The sequence below is a fragment of the Sciurus vulgaris genome (genome assembly GCF_902686455.1).
Source record: "Sciurus vulgaris genome assembly, chromosome: 13".
Taxonomy (NCBI): domain Eukaryota; kingdom Metazoa; phylum Chordata; class Mammalia; order Rodentia; family Sciuridae; genus Sciurus; species Sciurus vulgaris.
Window position 1 is genome coordinate 92,547,399 of NC_136474.1, and position 23,533 is coordinate 92,570,931.

The 23,533-nt window shown below is 40.6% G+C and overlaps 1 protein-coding gene across 2 annotated transcripts in view; it reads left to right on the forward strand.

Moving 5' to 3' along the window:
* Positions 1-2,044: 2,044 nt before the first annotated feature.
* The window catches only part of SOCS6 (suppressor of cytokine signaling 6), a 30,898-nt gene continuing 9,409 nt past the window's right edge, over positions 2,045-23,533 (forward strand). The window contains exon 1 of one of the 2 annotated variants that reach the window (XM_079109402.1): positions 2,045-2,209. The gene's annotated coding sequence lies outside the window, so the exon portion shown is untranslated. Of the gene's footprint in view, positions 2,313-23,533 lie in introns of both variants that reach the window. The other variant, XM_079109403.1, reaches the window with a different exon arrangement.

The following is a 23,533-nucleotide window of genomic DNA, read 5'->3' on the forward strand; positions in this document are numbered from 1 at the left end:
GGTCCCAGACTGAAGTCTTCTGGAAACTCCCTGGAGAATCACTGTCAGAGTCTGCTTTGGAAGAGTGAAGAAGCGAGAGTCAGATATCCTCAGAGAATGGAAGCAGCCATCAAGAAGCCCTTCAAGAATTGAGCTTGCATCTGCTGCTGCTTCCTTGTTCTTCCAACTTTTATTCCATCCAAGGCACCATCATATTGGACAGTACTGCCCACCCTTAGGGAGGGTCTCCATTTCAGGTCTCTATTCTACATGTTCATCATTCCTAGACACACCCTCATTGACATACCCAGAAGCCTCTTAATCATTGACATCTCTTAATCCAATCAAGTTAACAATTTAAATTAACCACTACAACATGTCTGTAGCCAATAAGTGTTTGGAATTCATCCAAGAAAGATTTCATTCGTATATTTTGACACTATTATTCCTACACTACAATTGTTGCTATATTATTAATAGTTATCACTTAATTTAGTGGCTGTGCTCATGTTCTGGAGTCACAGAGACGTAAGTCTGAATTGCAGCTCTGCCCCATGATAGCTGTGACTTTGGGAAAGTAATTGACTACTTAATACTAGAAGCCTCAGTTTTCTCATCTGGACCGTGACAGTGATGCTAATACTGACCTTATAGATCTACTGTTAAAGGACATAACATGTACAAAAGAGCTTAAGATAACAGCTGGCTCAGAAAATATACATTACCTGGTAATAATAATTGTTGCAGACTAGGCCTCAAGTGATTTTTGTATATTTTGCAATTGTGAAAAAAATTTGACATAGTTAATATCAGAACCCATCCACATCCCTTTTATGAAAGCAGAAATAGAAGTTACAAGTGAGAAACTCGTTTAAGATCCCATTGTTGCATGAACTGCCAAAGCTGTGCGAGGGTCCGGCTCTGCCAGACTTCATGACCAGGTATGATCATGCACCAGCTCATACCTCACAGCCCCCTGCTTGTTCCCTTTTCTAGAAGGAAGGAGAAGACACTGGCACAACAGTTGGTGGGATGGAAAAGTTTGCTTTTCTAAATACTACTTGTTATTATCACTAACTGCTTCAGCAATTCTATTCTAGTGTACATTCTGCTATTCACTAACATCAGATATCTGAGAACTGAGTTGAGTTTAAATCAGGGCAAGACTAATGGTAGCTTTATTAATAAATTCAAGTTGAAACTGAAGATGATATCAGGCAGTCTGATAGATAATACTGAACAGATGATATCCACTTTGCATATACTATCCTATCCAGTTATTAAAACTGATTGAATCACCGGAAGACCCAATTTTTCTGTTATTCCAGATTTTGTGCTTACATGAGTATTGTACATTGGATAACTTTAGGAATTTAATTACTTGAACATTTTTTAAACTGCTTTAGTCAGATATAATTTAAGTAGAAATTTACACTGGAGTACTTTTACGTTTTTTCCCCCAGCCTTATTTCTTCGCACTTTTAATTTTCTTTTAAAAACGTCCATGCTATTCAAGAAACAACTTTTAAAGCCCACAGTAACTGTTAAACTAGATTTTAACGCTGTTTATGCTCCCAGCAGCTTTACTGAGGTATGAATATGTATCTTTAGTTGCTCATCATCAAAAGAGAAATAAAAAAATTCCTGCTGATTCTCATGGACAATAATGAAATCTTTTGGGACTGCTCATACATCGGGAGCACATTTCTCTGAAGAAACGAGGCAGGTAACCAATGCACAACTTCCCATGAGTCGTCCTGGATTCAGGGCACAAGCCACGGGGAACTTGCAGCAAGTCCCCGTAAAACCGAGGGCACGGCGGAGTGGCGTGAAACGGGCGCGGCCGGGCCCCACTTGTGGCTCTGCCCGCGCGGGTCTGCGCGGGGCTCGGGCTCGGCCGCGGGGCCGCGCGGGCCCCGAGCGCGCCCCGGGCGGCGGGAGACCCCGCGCCGGGCCGCCCGCCGCGCGGCCCCCGCCCCTCGCGCCCGCCGCCCCGCCCCGCGCGCCGAGCCCCGCCCGCCGGGCGAGCAGAGGGCGCGGGGCGCCGCCGGGTCCTCGCAGCGCTCGGCTCGGGCCGGGGCGCCGCGGCCGCGCGCCCTGCCGGAGGAGGAGGAGGAGGCCGAGGCCGAGGCGGAGGCGGAGGCGGGCGGCGCGGGGCGGAGCTGCGGGCCAGGGGACGAGCGCGGCAGTCGCGCCGGCGCGGGCGAGGAGCGGGCCCGGGCGGCCGCCGGTGAGCGTCGCGGGGCCCGCGGGAGGCCGGCGGGCTCGGGCCGCCCGGCTCGCGCCGCCGCCGGGTTCCTGCGCGGCCGTCTCCGCCGGGGGCGCGGGCGCGGGTGAGCGCGGCGAGGCCGGGCCGCCTCGGGGCCGGCGGGGCGGGGCGGCGGCGGCGGGAGGGCCGAGGCCTGCGCGGCCGCGGCGGCGCCGCCGACCCTCGGCCTCCGCGCCCGCCGGCCGCCGCCTTTGTTGCCCGCGGCCGGCGCGGCCTGGCGGCGCTGCTCCCGGCGGCGTGCGGGCCGGAGGCCGCGACCCGGGGGGCGCGGGGCGGGCGCCGCCGCCGCGACGTGCCCGGGGCGGGCGGAGTTTGAGGGCGCCGGGCGCGGGGCGGGCCCCGGGCGCCCGGAGTTGGCAACTTCGCGTCCCCGGGCTGGCTCTGCGCAGGGCCGCGGGCGCCCGGCAGGTCCGGCACCGGCGCGGGTGGGAGAGCGGGCGCCCGCGCACTCGGTGGCACCGGGGCCGCGGGCGGGGGCGGCGCGCTGGCGCGGGCGGCGGAGGCTCGGGTCGGCGGGTCCCCCGCTGTGCTCTCGGTCCCCGGGTCGGCGGTGTCGAGAATCGGGCCGGCCGCTCCCTGAGACGCCTGCAGTTTCCTCGGTTCCTGGGAATAAAGATACATTTGTAATCAAAGTAAACTTCAGTCTGCTTCAAGGTGAAATAGCCTGCGCTCCCAGCCACAGCGGGCAGCAGTTCGCCTTGAGATTTTATTTTTAGCCCACCCGCACCCACAACGTGAAATCCACCTCGCTGGCTTGAATGAATGAATTTTAAGTAGAGTATTTAGTGCCGGGAAGAGTCAGCGTTGTTTAGAAACATGAATGGCATTGTTTACCAGCTTTCACAGAGAAAACACAGGAGACCTAGTGCAATCTGCGATACTGTCCGCCTTCCATTCTAATTCCTCCTCAGTCCTGCCTTCATGGATGTGGGAATGTTCAGGATCTAACCCTGTTAAAAAAACAAAAAGGGGTGGGGGAGGTGGCCTTAACCTTTGGTTCCATGCCCTCCCTCCTCCTTTCTTCTTGTTTTAGATGCTGGCTCCTGGCACTTGGCTTGATAGGGATTATTAGGAGAATGTAATGATCTGGAGTTTGCAAGAGCTTTTCATTTCCAGACTGGGTAACCATCAGCCAGATTATTCGTCTGAACCTCTCTCTCTGAAAACGCTTTTTCTCTTTTTTTATTTTTTAAAAATACTAATGACTTGATAGCAAGCACTTACCCTTTGCCCCTTTTCCATATAGTGGAAGACAGGTAGGCCTTAAGTCCCTTCTCCACCCAGGGGCACACCCTCAGGGTGTCACCTGCCTTCCTCCCTTGAAAGGCCATCTGCAGGGAGTGGCAGGGAAGTGATTTGGGTGCCAGGCGCAGCACTGGGTGTTGTGTGGACAAAGTCTGGGTTTTCAACCAGATTGCTGGTTACTTTCCCTACCCGTGTTTTCCTGCAGTCTCCCTTTAGAGTTGAAAAGGTGTTCTTTTTAGTGGTCCTCATCTGGAGACAGAAAGCAAGGGTCGCCTTAAGACTGTGTCCTTGTGTGACTCCACTCTTCAGAGGAAACCCTACTGGTTCTCTCCATTTTGGCCAGTTTTCAGACAACTTTGTGTTTCATTTTGCTTGTAGAAGTAATTATGTGATCTTATCCAAAAGTCATGGCATACTTTGAAAAGGGGGGAATGCTATGTCCATTTCTGAATTTGTTGCAGTTATTGTTATTGCGTCTTAAAAATATGCAATTATGAGAAACAGGCTGAAGTACGTATTGGAAGTATAATGCATGCTTTGCAAGTTGGAGGCCAAATACCTCATGTTTATGATCTAGTATAGCTGGTGCATTTGGGTACCTTCCGTTTCACTGCTTAAGGTGGGTAGGTAAGCAAGTGACCCAGTGCTGAGATAACTTTTTGATGTTTTGTTTGTTACCCTCTTTATTGGAAGTGAGGATCATCTACTTCAGACCTGTGATCTCTTCCATTTCTAGACATGGCATTTACATCTGTGCCCCCCCCCCCCCCAGTACTCTTGTAAAATTATTCCTTTTATAAGGAAGAAATTTCTAATATCAGTATATGTCATTAAGGGGGAAATTTTCTTAAATAATGGAGTGATTGAAATAATTGTCCAGGTGTTAAAAGAGAAGCAGTGATGGGACTTGTGTTCTGTTGCCCTGAGAGTGGAATGGCCGTAATGTCGTGTGCATTATTTGTGTGCCGTTTGGTGTGTTGTTTTAGCTGTCACTTAGTGAAGGTTTCAGGACTGAGGGCATGATTTCTGTAAACTGACATCAGGGTCTTCGTGGATGATCCACACGCCTTCAGAGTCTCCTTGCTTGGGACAGTTTTCTCTATCAGTAGGTGGCTGTTTGTCTTGTTGAGGTTTTCATATAGTCATTAGACTCTCAGTTCCCACACTGCACACAGAGGATGTCAGGAGGTGTTAAGAGCTTCCATTTACTAGCTGTGACCAGAGCAGGGTTAGATCCTCTCTAAGTCTTGTTCCTAGAGTGCAATAATAAGCCATCTTACAGTTGTAGGAAGAATATGTATGTGTGTGTGCGTGTGTGTTTTTTGGTACCAGGGATTTGAACCCAGAGGCACTTAACCATTGAGCCGCATCCCCAGCCCTTTTAATTTTTTGAGGCAGGTTTTGATGAGTTGCTTAGAGACTCCTTAAGTTGCTGAGATGTCTTTGAACTTGCGATCCTCCTGCTTCAGCTATCTGAGCCACTGGAATTACAGGCATGTGCCACCAGGCCCAGCTAAGAATATGTTCATTTAAAGTAAAATTCAAACTCTCCTAGAATACAAGATTTCTGCCTGCTTCTGCTTTCCACAGAGTTAGGCCCTAGCCTTTCCACACTGTTCTTTCTATGCCGTTTTGACTTCCGTCTTTGACATGGTAGTTGTTTCCCTGCGGTGCCTTCAGTGGGTTTTTGTGTGGTTGGTTCTTCTTGAGATCTTCCTGCCAGCATCACAACCTCAGGGCTCTTTTAGTAATCCCTAGTAATCACCTTATGTGTTTCCTCCGTTATACTTAATGCTGTCTGTATTTTTAATGTTCTTGTTCCTAGTTTGTCTACCCAGTGCATGTAGCTGAGGGCAGTATGCCTGCCATGGTCTGTCTGTTCCTAACACATCCTTAGGGACTTGGCCACTGAGGAGCAACATGGTATATAAAAATGTGTATATGGTCTTCAACACGTTAAGGGCAAAGGCAGTCTGTAGATCTTAGAAAGCCATTGGTGTTTGTGTTGCTTGTTTATCCCTGTGTTAGCTGATTTGCTCCGCTGAATAAATCACAGCACTAATAAACCAAAGACCTGTAGTGCATGGCCCACACAGCCCCACACAGCGTGCAACCCTAGGATGTCTGAGTTGACTCCGGGCCCCACCTGGCTTTCACTATGGGTGCACAGATCTTCCCACTTCTGGAAATGTAGTTATTTAGTGTTTGGAAAGTAACCATTGCAAAGCACATTTTCCTTGGCATTAGCTTACATAGTTTAGTAAAGCAAAACCTCAGGTATCAGGAGCTTCCTGGCATCTTCAGTTTTCTGATGTAGAATCAAGCAAGAAGGAAAAACTGATTTGGAATTAGACAAACCAGAGATTTAGATTGCAACCAATGCAGGCAGTCTCTCATGGGGATGCAGAGTCTAGGTATGAATTTCAACACTTGAGTTTTATAGGTTTTGTTTTATTTTTTAAACTTTTATTTTGTTAAAAAATAATAATTTTGTCTTCCTCAGTGTGAAAAAGTAAGAGAGAGAGTATATATATTAGTCCAGATCCTGGAATATACAAGTGTCAATAGTAATAAGTTCAAGATATACTGTGATTAGTCAAAAGGAGTATTGTAGTTAATAAGCGATCCCTTGGGTTTTCTTGTTAAAGAAGTCCATTGAATATGGGAAAAGGGTGGTGAGACCAAAGGGACAAGAAAAACAAAAGAGTGAAGCAAATGGGCATCTGCGGAGTGTCACTGGTGTGCACAGCGCTAAGGTGGGGCTGATTAGACCTGGCACTGGGTGATCACTGGGACAGAATTTGGCATTGGGACCTTTGTACTTTGTTGGTGAGAGACCTTGCCTTCTACAGCTGCTTCAGCTCGATGATGTTAGTCTGATGCTGTTTTATTGCTTCTCATGGTGTCCACACTAAAATATTTTCTTAAAATTTTTGAAAGGGTACCATCCTTGGAGACTGGGGGTCGAATAACCTATTTCCCCAGCACTAGCTTCTTGAATAGTAGCAGAGAGAGGGAGAAGGCCACGATGTCTCTGACAGTTCAGTAGCCTCTGAACATCGTAGACCTTTGTGGTCACTGTGCCATACTGATTTTCCAGCAAGTAAATCTGGTCCTCTGAAGGTACCATCAATCTAAGGGTAGCAGTTTTGTGACAACACGAGATTATATTTAATATACACACTTGTGCTTAATAGATTTTTATAAAATATCAGTCATTCAGTCTTTAGAATTGTTTAAACAAGGCATGTTCAGTAAGAGCTCTGAGGGCCAGATATTGGGTGCTGATTGGACCTATGATGATTTTTGTGGTAGACCTTACTCTGATCATACTGTTAACATGCTGGATGGTTGAGGCTGCAGTGTGAAGACACTTTTAAAATGAATTTTAAGTCGTTTTAAGATGAATTCTCATTGATATATTTAATACTTTGTGTGTTACTTTCCTTATGTAAATTTTGATTTAATGCTTATCATACTGAAAGTGTGTGTTGTTAAAGCTTAAGTTTGTTTTTGAAATATCTCCTTTGACAATAGTCATTTTTTGCATTTAAAAAGTTTAAAAAAAGAAACATTTTTAGGGAATAACATTTTTTAAACATCACGGTCTGGCAGAATGTATAAGCAGGTACCAGCATCCAGAATTGTATTAGGATTTTAGTGGTCTTAAATACATTTGCAGAATTGCCGCGGTTTATTAGAGATAGAAGGACCCTTATTGACTATAGCTGGTCCTTGCACAGCTGGTGAGGAAATTGAGGTTATGCAATTTGCCCAGAGTTACATATCATAGAGCAGCACTAGCAGATTTCAGATTGGGTCTGACAGATGTAGTTTCCTTGCCGGCAAGGCCAGATGTTATCATGTGATCCTGGGAGCTGGGCATCTGGATCTGTGGCTTCCTGGAGGACGGTGCAGTGAAGCTGGCTCTGGGAGGGTGACTTGGGCTTGACTGGGAGCGATTACTGAAGGCAGGGTCAGGGTCTGAAAAGAGGAGGAGCCTGTGCCACCGATCGGGAAATTCTTCTCTCCTCTTTCCTAAGTAGGGCTCCTTGTTTTTGTTTTTGGGTTCACGCTCTTGCTTTGATAGCTCATCCTCCTTGCCCGTTCAGAGAATGATGGTGAGAGGGATGCATCTTATTTTAGTCTGGACAGGATAGGTTTTGTGGCAGTGACAGCTTAACTGAAACCTCAGTGTGAACTGCACGTTTGTTTCTTTCATAACATCTGTGGTGGCTTGTCTTCCTTTGCATTAGTCCACTTTCACCTGCAGGCTCCCTCCTGTCACCCCAGGCAGATGCGAGGGTGCTGAGGGGTTATAGGCTGGTAGTTCTTTGGCCAGAACCAGGCATGTGGTCCTGTGAGGGTCCAGTAAATGGGATGACCACAAGGAGAGCACTGAGCCATAAGCAAGTGTCGTTGTTGAAGGTACATTTTCTCTTGGAATTTTGAAGGCATTGCTCTGTTGTCATCTAGCTTCCAAATGTTACTGTTGAGTCAGGTGCCACCTATGTCCCAAGCATTTGTGTGTCTTTTTTCTTCTCTTTCTATAGGTTTTTCAGGACCTTGGTATTATCTCCTAAATACAAATTTCAACATGGTGTGCTTGATCATTGTTCTTGTCTTTTTTTGAATGTACCAAGCCTTCCATTGATCATTTGAATCTGTAAACTTAATAAGTTCCAGGGAAATTTCATTTTTTTCTTTTCTTCCTATCTTTAATTTTTCTTTTATTGAATTTTTAATTATGACAGTGAAAAAGATTTTAGTTTCTTATAGTTCTTCATATTTTCTCCTTGCCCCTTATTAAATAAGAATACCATCTGATTTGCTTTAGATTTGTGATACCTTTTTTCAGATTGTTTTTGGTGTTTTCCACCAGGCCTTTAGATTTTTTTTTTTTTAATTGTTTTTTGTGATTCTGGGGCTTGAACTCAAGGCCTTGTTCATACTCAGCAAGTGTTCAACCCCTGAGCTACACACCAAGCCCAGGCTTGGCTTTTAGTTTCCTCTAGTTTGTCTAAGCCAGTTTACACTGTTATCATTAACTATACTTTGCTTTCCAGCTTTCATTGTTTCTGTGTTTAGGGGTGATAGTGGAGATTAAGAAGCATATGTTTAGTCAGGAGATTACCCAAATCTTTCTCTCTCTCTCTTTTTTTTTTTTTTTCCTAGCATAAGAGAATATTAAGTGCTTTATTTTGGGGGAAGCCAGGTCTAATTTTTCTTTAAATAACTATAATGTGTTTTCATTTCATGATCTCCTGAAACCACATCTGTGCCACTGATATCTGGGTAACTTAATTTATGAAATATCTACTGATCTATAGTGGGTAAGACGAATTTTTTTAACTTGGGTCTTTTATTTTTTATTTTTACAGACTGAATTTTGATTCATTGTACACAAATGGGGTACAACTTTTCCTTTCTATGGTTGTACATAATGTAGATTGTACTGAATGTACACCATTTGTGTAATCATACGTGTATGTAGGGTAATGATGTCTGTCTCAGTCCACTATCTTTCCTTCCCCCACCGCATTTCCCTCTACACAATTCAAAGTTCCTCCATTCTTCTCTTACTATACCCTCCCCCCGCCGTTGTGTATCATCATCCACTTATCAGAGAAAACATTTGGCCTTTGGTGTTTGGGGATTGGCTTATTTCACTTAGCATGATATTCTCCAACTCCTTCCATTTACCTACTAATGTCATAATTTTTTCTTCTTTATGACTGAATAATATTCCATTGTGTATATATACCAGTTTCTTTATCCATTCAACTGTTGAAGGGCATCTTGGTTGGTTCCACAACATAGCTTTAGTGAATTGAGCTGCTATAAACATTGATGTGGCTTCGTTACTGTAGTATACTGATTTTTAAGTCCTTTAGGTATAAGCCAAGGAGTGGGGTAACAGTCAAATGGGGGGTCCATTCCAGGTTGTCTGAGGAATCTCCATACTGTTTTTCAGAGTGGCTGCACCAATTTGCAACTCCACCAGCAATGTACAACAAGTGTGCCTCCCCCCCCACATCCTCACCAAACCTGTTGTTGCTTGTATCCTTGATAATAGCCATTCTAATTGGATTGAGATGAAATCTTAGGGTGATTTTTATTTGCATTTCTCTAATTACTAGAGATGATGAGCATATATTTGTTGATCACCTGTATATCTTCTATGAATTGTCTGTCCAGTTCCTTAGCCCATTTATTGATTGGGTTCTTTGTTAACTTGGGTCTTTTTAAAAACATAGAGATCTCATTTTGGGGAACTCACAATAAATGATTACTTTGAACACTCAAATTTATTTTTCAAAGCAACTAACCCTTCCAGTTGGTAAGGTTTTTATGTTATTTAACAGGACTATATTATTAATTTAAATAGTTATTGCTGTCCAAGATTCCGTATAGTTCTAATGATCAATGAATGAGTTTTACATTGGCTCTTAATGTACATTTAATAATAAATCTTGCTTGAATTACTTTTTATATCTCAAATCTGCCATCCTAAAACCCCATTCTTAATTTGGGTAGCACTTTGGAAAATGAGAAGATTATTTTTAACTGAAAGTACATATTCTCTAGTGCAAACTAAATGAAAATATCTTATGTTCTATATGCAAAAGCATTTGAATAATTAACAAATTGCTTTTTAAATTGGAGCTTTTGTGTTATGATCTAAAGGCTTGGGGAGCAGTCAAAGCAATTTTGTTACTTTCAGTTATGTACATGTTGCTTTTCAGAAGTTAAAAAGTTTTGTTTTAATAGTTCAGTATATTTTAGAGATTTTTGTATGCTAAACAGATTACTTTTCAGTCTTGAAGAGAATGAAAAGTAATGAAGGAACTTCTTCATGGCCCTATTTGCTATAGTATCCGACCCAGAATCAACACAGAAACAGCAGAATAGCTCCTCTTTGGACCCTGTTAATAGTTTAGTTTGTCAGAAATTCTTAAAAGTTCTTTTCTGCCTGGTAGATTAATCAGTGAGGTTATACTTTCCCATAGGCAATGAAAGTAGTAAGATTTTTAAGGAATTTGTAGTATTTTCAGCTAAAATGGTTTTATTAGTGTTTGTTAAAATGTTAATTGATTTTAATTTGTGTCAGTTATGACTATAGGGGAATTGCATTAAAATAACTACATTAAAAGTGTTTTACATTCCTCATCCTAGAGGCCAGGATTTATTACATTATTTCAAAGGGTCACCTGATTGTACCTTAGTCAATAAGGTAGGGAGGATGTGGGGATCATTAAGGATCTTAATGAGTTGGGGGTGCTATATGTTCTTTCTTTTCTTTTTTTATGTTACTGAGGATTGAACTCAGGTGCATTCTATCACTGAACTACATCCCCAGCCCTTTTTATTTTTTGAAACAAGTTTTACTAAGTTGCCTTGACTGGCCTTGAGCTTGCACTCCTCCTGCCAGTCCTTCAAGTAGCTAGGATTGTGGACATGGGCCCATGTACCTGTTGGATATGCTATATTTTCAACATGTACATGATTTCCTTTATCAGTTCTTCCCAAGTCTTCACTGATTTCAGATTGAGAAAACTATCAGTTTATCAGAGTGTATGATAGTTACAGGAAACCCAGTCGAAAATACACAGTGAAGAAATAAGACTTGTTTACTGCCACCTGAACCAGATCTCTGACATGAAAGCTTTCTCTTTAGTTCTGAAACTGTCCAGAGTTAGCACAGATCCCACAGGTCGAGGGCTCAGTACCCCAAGCTGCCTCCATTTTAGTGCCAGTTGTAAACTGCTCCTCCTGACTGTTTGAATGTAAATCAGGTTCCCCGTAGCCGAGGTTCCCCGTAGCCTCAGACTTGACAATTTGCTAGGATGGTTCGTAGGACTCACTGAAACACTTCACTTTCATTTACTGGTTTATTACAAAGTATACAACTCAGGAGCAGCCAAACAGAAAAGGTGCAGGGCAAGTTAATGGGCTGATGTGCTTCTGTGCCTTCTTTGGTACCCTACTCTTACTGCTTCTCTTAGTCCAGAGCTTTCTGAATCAGGTCAGAGTGTTTGCAGCCTCTGTTCCATCTCCATCTTTCCCCTTCCCTCTGTGGTGTAGGGTTGGGGCTGAAAGCTCCCACACTGAGATTGCTTGGTCTTTCTAGGAGCCCCACTCTAAATCACCTATTATTATAAACTCAGGTGTCTCTGAAAGAGGCTTTTTATTGATAACAAAATATATTTTAATGTCACTTGGGAGATTCAAAAGGCTTAGGATATTGGTCTCAGGAACTGGAGACAAGACCAAATATTTCTTAAAACATGCTTCTTTCAATTGGTAAGTGCCTAGGCAGGTGTGAAAATGTCTACACTAGAAAGTAAGTATGTATCTACACAAGGACAGTGATGTGTTGGTACATAGGTGCACTGCTTTTTTAAAAAAATATTTTTTGTAGATGGACACAGTGTCTTTATTTTTATGTGGTGGCGAGGATCGAACCCAAGTGCTCTACTGCTGAGCTCCAGCCCCACCCAGGTGCACTGCTTTTTAAGTGCAACGTGTAAAAGTCTGAGGAGAGCTGAGAACTTACTTCATTGATTAATTCTTGTAAGCTGGCTCCATTAACAGTTTTTGATGATTGAAGTTATGAATATGCTTCATATTCACTTTAACAGGAATGTATTGAGCATAGTTACAGTGAAATATGCTAAGAAACGTTCATGTAAAAGTTTTCTGCAGGTTAAACAGCTAATTCTCTGCATTTTTTTTTTTTTTTTATTATTTTCATTGAATCAGATACTTCTAGAACTGAACATGCCTTAGAGGTTGATCTCATTTTATATGGGATAACTGAGACTCAGGAGATTCACTCAGTGTCATCCTGAAAACTTAGGTGAGAGCTGCCCCATGTTTTAGTGTCACTAGCCTACAGAATATGAGTGAACCACTTGAAAATTGCAATTATAAATTCGTTCTTACTCAGTTTAAAACTATGTGGCAACTTTAAGTCCATTTTTATAAATTTGGTTGTATTTAATTTTTGTATACTCCTTTGTAACGACGTAAACACTTCATACTACTTTTTAAAGAAGAGCTTATTGTAGGATCTACAGGCCCTGAATGAAGTCACAGCAATTTTATTATGTTTATTATACATCACTTATTTTTGTTTTTATGTACTTGTCAAGAACTTTGAAGACCTAAGCAACTTAATGAGACCCTGTCTCAAAATAAAAATGGGCTGGGGATGTGGCTTAGTAGTTAAGAGCCCCTGGGGTCAATCCCTGGTACCAAGAAAAGAACAGAGAAGGATCTCATATTTTGTCTTACATGCAAGCTAACATGCTAACAAGTTAGCTTGCTAAATTTCATGGATGCTGGCAAAGATCATGAGACTCCAGAATCAGAGATAAAGGGCTTTATTATTCAGGGTAATAGCAGTAGCCAGTGTCAGCGTCTGTCCCAGTTCCCTGAGCACTGGGGCCATTTGGAGAGAAGTGTGAACCCAGCCAAAGGAGAAAGCAAGAAAACTAATTGGGAGGTGATTACAGTGATACAGGTGAGAGAGGACAGTTGCTTGGGTAGAGTGGTAGAAAGTGGTTGGATTCTGCATTTATTTTGAAGGTAGATGAGAGTGGGATTTGGTGACTGTGGATGTGAGATATCGGGAAGAAAGGAACCAAGGGTGATTCTGAACTTTTTTTTTTTTTTTTGTACTGGGGATTAAACCCAGGGGTGTTTAACCACTGAGCCACATCCCCAGCTTTCTTATTTTTATTTTGAGGCAAGTTCTTGCCAAGTTGCTGAAGCTGGCTTTGAACTCGTGATCCTCCTGCCTCAGCCCCTCCAGCCACTGAGATGATAGGTGTGTGCCACTGTGCCCAGCTGATTCTGAATGTTTTGATCTGAGCAGTTGGAAGAATGAAGTAGCCATAAGTGGAAGTGGGAGAGCCTGCAAGCAGAGCAGGTTTGGAGATAGGGTGGGAAAGATCCAGAGTGTGGTGCTGAACATGCCGTTTCAGATACCTGTAAAACACCCAAGTGGCAACATCAGGAAGGGATTTGAATATAATTAGTCTTGAATAAAGAGATAAGAATTTGGGAGTGGGTGGCACCTAGATGCTGTTTAGCACCATGAGAATGATTGAAATCATGAAGGGAGTGAATATAGGTGGAGAGGAGGACCAAAGTAGTGGAGTGTCGGAAACGTGCAGAGGAGACTGAGGAGTGACCTTGAGTGTGGTGTCCTTGAAGCGAAGAGGTCAGATTGTGTTGGGAACGAGGCGTGGTCAAAGTCATTCAGCAGAGCATCAGAGAAGGCCTGAGCACCGGGACTGGAGTCGAGCAGACTGCCCTGTGGCTGCAGGAGAAAACCGGGTTGACACAGTCCTCCAGGTGGCATGCTGCTGGGGAGTCAGAGGGTGGACCCACAGCGGGTAGGGGAGTGGGATCAAGACTAGTTGGCTTTTGTGTGAGAAACAGGAACTGCTAGGAAACACACTGCGGTGTGGAGGGCTGTCTTTAGAAAGGAGCAGGGAGGAGGTGGATGTGGAAACAGATGTGGCCCAGTGGGCAGATGTGCTGGGGGGGGTGTCCAAAGTGTCCTCTTAATGTCCTTGGTTTTCTCAGTCATGTTGGGATTTGGGCATTAGTTGAGGTTGAATATGGGGAGCGGTCATTACAGAGGTGAGGAAAGGCGAGCAATGATGTGGAATGGTCAGAAAGGAGAGAGGGAGTGGATCAGGGAAGTGCAGTCACCTGAAGTGTGTGGTCATGAGTATGAAGTGAGAGCAGTCAGTGATTGTTTCCCATCCACATTCATGGGTGTGGATGGAGACCTGGCAAAGGCAAGAGTTGGGTTTAACCAGAGCTGTGCTTTTGCCAGGAGTAGAGGGAGAATCAAGGTTTGGTATATGCCAGGGAATGGTTACAGTCATTAATTGTGGAATGTAAACAGTCAGGAGGATAGAATGTTATTCGAAAGTTGGTGGGTTTATTATTATTTAAACTTTGAATATTTAAGACCAGTCCCTGACTGTATGTGGTTGTATGTGTTTGTGTCTCTTTGTCTATGTCTAGGTAGCTGTACACACACACACCAGTATAAAATTTTCATTTCAGCTTTGCAGAAAATAATTTTGCATGGAAAAAGGAGAAGGAGGCTTTCTAGGTCCTAATAAAGCAAAAATAATAGTCTCATCTAGTAGTAGTTTTTTTTTTTTTGTTTTTTTTTTTTTGGTGATTGTGATATAACTAACGGCCAAAAAAAGAAAAAAAAACTTTCACTTTGCTTTAACTTGGTAGATTTACCCAGTCATTCTTTAAAAAATGTTCTTTTCAGAACAGAAAAGTTCATAGACTTTATTCTTAGAAGCATACTACATGTTCAGTGCAGAATATTTTCAAAATGAAATATTGAAAATAACATTTACAAAGAACTTGTCATCTCATTAATAGTTCTGTACTTCTTTCTGGTCCAATTTTCCTCCCTATTCTTTCTACATAATTGAGACCACACTTTACATATAATTTTGTTTCCTGTGTTTTTGCATTTAACAAATGAACAATATGAACTTTTCTCCCATGTCATTTATAATTGTATACTTACCAATTTTCTTGGTTCCTTAAAGTTCCATTGTGTAGATATGCAAGGATTTTGTTTACTGTTCTCATAACTGTTGGACTTACGATATTTCTGATTTTTTAAACTCACTTTTTAAATCACAATGCAGGGAAGATTATTTTGCTTTGGTTTTGTATTATTTCTTTAAGATATATAAAAATAGCATTATTAGGTGAAAGTATAAGTTTTTAAAGAGTTGCATATTGTGAAATTAATTTTTCAATTATATTAAGGTTATATTTAATGAATATCATCATTAGAAACTCTCATTACTGTTTGTATATCTTTGATTCTTATGAGGGTCAGTATTTTTCTATTATCCATGTGGAAAAATGAAATTTCTACCTCATGCATAAATCAGTATTGTATTAATTAGTTATTTAAATGTGAAAAGCAAAGCTTTAGTACTTTTTTTTTTTACAGGAAATGCACAAGAAAGTGTATTTCAGTGTAGAAGGAGTTTCTTTAGACATTAAAAGAGCAGATAATAAAGGAAGACAGATAAATTTAACTGAAATGAAGATGAGAAACTTGAGTTCCTCAGGCACTAACCCCCCCCCAGTCAAGGTGCAAATACTATGCAACTATAAAAATGTAAGAAACAAGATGATCTGTGTGACCTGATAATGGCTGGTTTCTGGGGGGTCTGAAATGCACCAGCCCTGTCATTCATTTATTTATACATATCAGCAATGTATCAGGTTTCCATTTTCTCTACATTCTTGATTTCACTTGATATTATATTGTTTTCATTTTAGAGGGTGTGTGAAAAATAGTATCTCTTTACAGTTTTGATTTATATTTTCCTAATGACTAATAGTTTAAGGACCTTTTCATGTGCTTTTTAGCCATGGTAAAAATCTTTGGTGCAAATCTTTGGTAAAAGCTCTACTGGGTCTTGTACTCTGCACTCGTGTGTAAGTGTTTCTGGGACCTGAATCCAGCGCCTCTGGCACATTTAGTTAATGTTCTGCCACTGAACTATACCCTCACCTGTTCTCTCATTTGTAAAATTGGGTAACTTGTCTTATTCAGTTACAAGAATTCTGTATTTAAAGAACTTGGCCCAAGTCTTTTTTCAGTTACAATTTACAAGTATTTTCTCCAAATCTGTAGCTTGTCTTTCTCTTAATGGTTTGTTTTGAAACATGAACATTTTTAATTTTTAAAAATTTAATTGACGTCTCATCCGTTTTTTTTTTAAAATGTAATATTGTGCCTTACGGTATTATGTTTGAGAACTCTGTCTAAACCAGCATCACAAGTTTTCTCTTTGAATTTTAGTTTTAGCTCTAACATTTAGGTCTATGATGCATTTTTAATTAATTCTTACATATTGTGTGAGGTAAGAATTTAAATTTATTTTGTTTGCTTATAATTCTGTTGTTGGTACAAGCTTTGTAGGCTTGTAGTTGTGTGTGTTAAACTTTACACAAAAAATTGTGTCAGCTGTGAGTAAAAATAAGTTTTGTGATTTTACTTTCCAGTTTGGACGCATGTTACTTTCTTCTGGCTTAACCCTTCAGTCCAGTATCCATTGGAGGCGGTGAGCACAGGCATCTTGCTTTGTTCTCAGTCTGTGGGTAGAACGTTCAGTCCTTTGACCATTACGAATGGGGCTTGCTGAGGAGGATCTGCGTGAACGCTGCAGTAAGGATGGTGGTGGACTTTGTCAGTAGCCTGTACTGCAGTTTGCTGACTCCTGAAATAATGGGTTCAGCCCACCACATTTGATGTGATTATTTTAAAAGTCTTTTTAGTTATAGATGGACACAATACCTTTATTTTATTTATGTGGTGCTGAGGATTGAACCACAACCCCAGCCCTTAATGTAATTGATATGTTAGATTTATACCTGTTGTTTTGCTTTTGGTTTTTTTTTAAAAATTTCATTTTGCTGTTTGTTCCTGTGTTGCATTCTTTTGTGTTCAATGCACATCTTTTAGTACCAGTTAAATTCAATCACTGGGCTTTTTTTTTTTTAACAATATTTTTGGAGTAGTTTTCTTTGTGATTCCTCCATAGATCACTGTATGTATGGTTAGTTGTTACAGTCTACTTCAAAATAATATCAGTTCTAGTAAGATGTGACTTTAACTTTCCCTGTTGCCTCCTGAATTCCTTCGTGCCATTTCCCAATATCACATCCGTGTGTAACATGTTTTGACTTAAGCAGTTACAGTTATTGATTTACACCATCTCATATCCCTTAAAGAAGAAGAGACACATTGTGTTCCTACTATTTTGCATTAACCTATTTTGCCTGTGTTTATTATTTACAGTCATCACCAAGGGTTACTGTCTTTGAATTGGAAGCACTTCCTTTTTGATAAATTTTTTTTAATAAGACAGGCCTGCTAGCAACATGTTTACTCAACCTCTTTTCTACAGAGGAATATCTTTATTTTATGTTTAATTTTTCCTATTAACTCTTGCATTGTTTTGGATATAAAATTCTTGGTTAACAGTTTCTTACAAATTTCTTTCAGCACTTTTGATGTATCTTTCTTCTGCCTCTGGCCTCCCCGGTTCCTGATAAGAAGTCCGCTCCCTTTGTGTGGGTGCTTCCCTCTGCCTTGCTCTCGGGTGCAGCAGTTTCTGTGCATCAAGTGTCTTAGTTTGTGGTGTGCTGATTATCTCTCCCGTGCCGAAAGGGTTGCTTTTGGCGGTTTAATCCAGCTTTATAGTTGCTTTTCGGGGAGGGGATTTGTGGACCTCCCCGCTCCTTCGTGCCAGAGGTGGATCTCCCTAGGCAATGCCGCCCTCGGCTGCATTTCCACACGCTGAAGCGGCCATGGACATCTGAGTCCCTAGGAAGTGACAGCTGCACCGTGAGCTCCGAAGAGTGGCCCCAGGGCCCTCAGTCCTAGGCTGCTGCTTACTCTGCTGTGTGTCATAGGGACGCACGTCATGTTCCAACTCATTATGTACTAGCTTCCTCATGACTTTGGCAAGGTGTTAAACTGTCAAAAGTTTGGTTTGTTCTTCTATAACATGGAGATGAAATAGTCTCTGCTAAATGGAGTTCTTGTGAGCAGTGAGGAAGGTAAATGTACATTTTTACTACATTTTGACCTCCAGGGGTAGAGTTGCCCTCTTATAGGGGAAATGTTTCTGAGTCCACCCGTTTTCAACCGTTGTTTGCAGAAGTCTTCAGATTTTTCGAGGAAGCGCCGTGTTTTGTAATTGTGAAGACAAAGTTGCGAGCTGTAAAATAATAGAGATGAAGGATGCAAAGAATTGGGCAAAAATTAAGGAAATTTGTGGAAATGGTAATGAATGATGAAAACTACCATGTGTCTGGATGAAGTTTTTGTTCCTGGTGGTCACAAGGAGCAGAGCCACTGGAAGAGGCCCAAGTTGTGGTGAAGTGGGGAGCAGAAGGCTGGACAGGTGTGGGGAACATGGAGGCAAGGCATCAAGGGGACTTTCTGTGTCATGAAATAAGAACTAGGAAAAACTGAGAACTGATCACCTCTGGCCCTGAGGAAATCAGGTTCTGCCTTCCCTGATAGCAGGTAGCAGACGCACACGTGCACTCCTTTATCTAGACTGCTTTGCTTTCTCTAGTAGGTGTGGAGTGGGGTAGTTGTTTTGTAGTAAAATTAAACTTGCTCAGTTGTTACAGAAACAATTTATGAGAACCGGAACTTCAACTGGGCTTGCGAATCCCTTTTTGAATTCTTTAGAAGTATGTTCACTATTGTGAATTAAATGCTGTGACGTTGAACATGCATGTTTAGGTGTACAAATACACACACAGGTAGGATTATCTTTGTGTTCTGTTTCATAGCTTGTTTTGTCCAGTCAGGTATGTTGAGACCTCTTGACATTCCATTGTAGTCAACATAATAGAAAAGTAGGCCACTGATTTTTGATGCGGACTGTTATTTCCTTCATTTTAGGTTAATTTCATGTTTCTTGTAAAATAAATTATGTAGTAAAAGGTATGTGTAATGATTCAGTGGGCTCTGAAGTGGTTGATCAGTTGTAATTTTAAGCACGTGACTTCATTGGCCTGTGCCTCTGCTTCCCTTTTTGTACACTGGGAAATCTTAGTACCACTGCTCCCTGCAAATACTGTATAGCTTAACATATGCATTGTTTTAAGGACATCATGTACGGTAGCACATTTAACTCCACAGCTAACCCAAGACATAGGTACTATTATTTCTAAGCTCATCCACTCCTAAATGAAGCTGGGACTTAGATGAATACAAAGACAGTTCCTCATTGTCATAACTGGCTCCTGCATAGTGCTGGATTTATAAGGTTATAGGTTATGAAGCTCAGTGAGCCACAGTATCTTCACAAAGCTGAAACCAAGGCTTGGCACATATCAGGCCAGTATGTTATACATTTACCATTATTAGGCAAATTAGCAAGTAATACAACATTAAAAAATAGTGTTAGAGAGAACATTGTGACCATGTGTCTTCTTTTGGCATGAGTATATATCCAAAAGACAAATTTCTGGTCAAATAATTACTTGGTTAAAGCATATGTGAAGTTAGTTTCAATAAATATTTTTGAATAATCTTTTACGAGTTTATATATCAATTTACACTTCAACCATTAGTTATAAATGCCTAGATTGGGATGTCCTTCCCAATGTTGTATCATAGATTTAGCTTTCTTGTTTTGTGTTTGAATTCCTTTTTAGTGTGTTTTAAAAATTGAGATGTAAATCACAGTGAGATCACCTTTCTTAGTACCTAGCTTGTTGCCTTTATGACAAATGTGTTCAGCCATGGAAGCACCACAATTAAGGTGCAGGACATTTTCCATTAACCCAGACTGACTAGGTGATGAATGAATTGAGAATGTTTTAGGGTATTGATTGACCACTTCATTGTTTTCCTTGCTTTTTTCTTTTTTGCTTACTTTCTTGCCTGCTGACCTTCATTCCTTCATGTTCTTTTTGTGTGAACTATTTGTGTATTTTTCCCATTTGTGTGTAGGGTTTTTGCCTTTCTCTTACTGCTTGCTACCAGCATAGTCTTGTGTTACAGAACTTAATTTAACTCTGTCATATATGTTTGCAGTTTTCCTCAAGTTTAATTTTCTTTATGTCACTTTTGGTTATACAGAAATGTGTACACTTTGCTTTGTCTGATTTTTTTCCTTTATGAGTCAAGGTTTTGCATTAGGCATTAACAGTTCTTCTGTAGTGCAAGATTCTTTAAAAATATTTTTTCTCCAACATTTATCATTTAAAAAAATAAATCGTTGCATATTTGATCTTTCTGGAATTTATTTTGTTAGAAAAGCAAGAGCTGTGCCTCCTCCACCTGCCCCCCAGCTTGCTCATCACTGCTTACGGATACACCTTTTCCAAAGAGTTAGCCTGTCTTGGCCGTGCCGTCCTCCCTCATGTGTGCTGCCACCTCTTCCTGACCTGTCGTGGCTTCCTCCCTAGTTCCAGTCTGTTGTAGTATGGTTTAATGTCTGGCATAGCTCGCTAGCCTTCATGTAGTCCTTTAGAATTTTTCTCTTTTAATTGTTCATAACCAAAGTTCTCTATCATTTTGTCAAGTTCCTCGCAAAAATGTAAATAATGTAATGTGATTCTTCCTTGGGATCTCAAATTGCTTTATCAAAGAACAAGATGCGTCTTTTCTATGTTTAGCTCTGTTACAGTCCTCTGAGGGTTTTCAAGTTCTTCATGTCGGTTCTTCACATTTCATGTTTTATCTTTTTGAAGAGATTATAAATAGCTGGGGACATAGCTCAGTTGGTAGAGTGCTTGCCTTGCATGTACAAGGCCCTGGGTTCAATGCCCAGCGCCACCAAAAAAAAAAAAAAAAAAAAAAAAAAAAAGAGATTATAAATAGGATCTAATATTTCTCATTATATTTTCTTACCAGCTTTTTCAAATTAGAGGATTCCTAGTGATCTTCACATCTGAATTTTGTAACTGATAACTTCACCAAGATCTTTTTCCCCCAATGGTTGTTCAGCTGCATCTGTTGTGTTTCAGGTGTTTATTATATCATCTGTAAATAATGACAATTTTGTCTCCTCCTTTCCAGCATTTATACTTACTTCTTGCTGTTGTTGATTCATTGGCTGATATGTTCAGTTGTGCTGACTGGTGGTATTGATAGTTGGCAGCCTGTTGCTGGCTCTCGTCATTTCCTCGTCATTCGCCATAGTTCTGGTTTTGTCGTATCTAGTGTCATGCCTGTCTCTTTATAGAGTGATTTTGCGGGGGAAGGTCAGGAATTGATGTTTCATTTTTTTCAGATCTGCTTTGCGACTTACAGCTATGATCTTAATGGTTTTACTTCTCTGATCTGTGGTTCTTACAGTGGTTTCCAAATAGAGAGCCGTGCTAGCTCTCCTGTGGCACCCCTTATCTGGTTGAATGTTGCCTGCAGCTCCCACCTCTGCTGCTGTTGAGATTTGTACTTAAGTGTTCAGAAGTGAGACTGGGTTTTTTTGTTTTTAATCAGACTTTGCTATCAGTATTCTTTTGACTTCAAAAATAAATTTGGAGCTTTTTTTGCTCTGTCCTCTTCAGTGGTGTAGTGATTACTGAACTTCTCTTTTTTGATCCGTGACTTTTTCTTCCCAAGGGAAGAGACCATAGTGGCTCTTCGATAACTTTTTCAGTTTTTTTTTTTTTTTAATTGACAATTATTGACCTCTTTCACTTCCCAATGATGGAAAATTTAGCAGTATTTATTTTGCTATAAAATTGTCCCTTTCATCTGTTTTTCAATTTAATTTTCATAGAATTTCCAAAGTACTCACATATTTTGATTTCTCATGAGCCTGTGATTATTGCTTTCTACATTTCCAATTTTGTATGAGGACTTTTTTTTTCTTCATTATGCCAGTAGTTATTGAATAGGTTTCTGGTGTTTGATCAAAGAATCAACTCTTAATGTTTAATACTGTTTCTTTTCTGTTTCATTAACTTATGCTTTTATCTTAACTTTTTCTACATTTTCTTTTTGTTGTTTGTCTAATTGCTGACTTCTTTATTTTCTTTTTAAGTTCTTTACTGCTTAGTTTGTAGATGTTTGAAGCTTTGAAATTTTTCTGAGCGTTTTAGTCTTATATATTGTGACATATAGTAAATAGTCCATATAGTCTTGAAAAGTATGCCATATATCTGACAGATAAAATAATTAGGTATTTAAATTCGTATTCTTCACTTTTGTTTACTTCATTTTAGTGAACAAAAATACATTTTAATGCTGTTCCATTTTATGTATAAAGATTTTTTTGGCAGTTTTTGTGTTCTTTGTGGATTATATCTTTTGTAGAGTGCTCTTTTCTACTGTAATATTAGTTTCCCAGGATGTGATACTATTTTGTGTCGTCACTTCAGTTCTTTTGTTGCTAGCATACTTTTTTTTTCCCACTTCTATTAGAGGATTTTTTTTTTTTTTTAATTATTCAGGATTGGTTCGTTGAAAAACTTCACTATTTAGGGACTTGTGAACTTTAATCATTTTACTTTAAATGAAGTAAATATATACTCTTTAATTTCTAAATGCCTTTAAGTATGAATTGAAGGAATTCTGTGTCAGCCCGAACTACATGGTTCCAGTCTTCACATAATGTGTCACCTAGGATTTCCAGTTTGGTGGTACTTTTAAGTGGAATTAGAAGTCAGTGGCATTTGTAAAGCAATCTTTGTACAAAGTAAGTTTTTTGTTTTATTAATACTATTACCTTAGTCTTTTTTTAAAAAAAATATTTTTAGTTGTGAATGGACACAATACCTTTATTTTATTTATTTATATGTGGTGCTGAGGATGGAACCCAGTGCCTCACACAAGCTAGGCGAGTGCTCTGTCACTGAGCTACAACCCCAGCCCACTACATTAGTCTTTTTAGAGTGGTTGCCTACAACTTAATTCTATAGGAAAAAATTTTGAGCCATCGCTCTTTAGTATTTACAAATCATTTAGGTCTATTGTCAGAGGAATAATTTTGTTAAAACATTCTTATGTGTTTACATGTAATGAATTCAAATTGTAAAATGTTGGGTTTGGGGACCAGCCATGCCTTGGAACTATTTTAGATGCTGGGGATGTAACTGACCATACTATAGAGTTCCTGCCCTCAGGTAGAACACACTGAACACAGTTCAGCTGATGGAATAAGAACATCTCAGGGTTGGGGAAGAGGACAGCTGCATGATAGAGGCTTTAGTGTTTCAGTGTCTTGAAACTTTCGGAGACAGTTTATTTTACTAGTGTGTCCATTTCCATATATCATCTGATTGGATAATTTTTTAAACCAGATCTGAAAATTTATTCTAAGAGTTGAATTTATACTGTTCATATTTATTGGTATAACAAATCTGTTGGAATCTAAATTCTGGCATATTTCATATTATACTTGCTACTACTGTTATTTATTTGCTTATTATGTGGTTTGTTTTTTCTGCCTCTCTACCTGGATAGGCTAACTTAGTATCTGTTGTATCTGT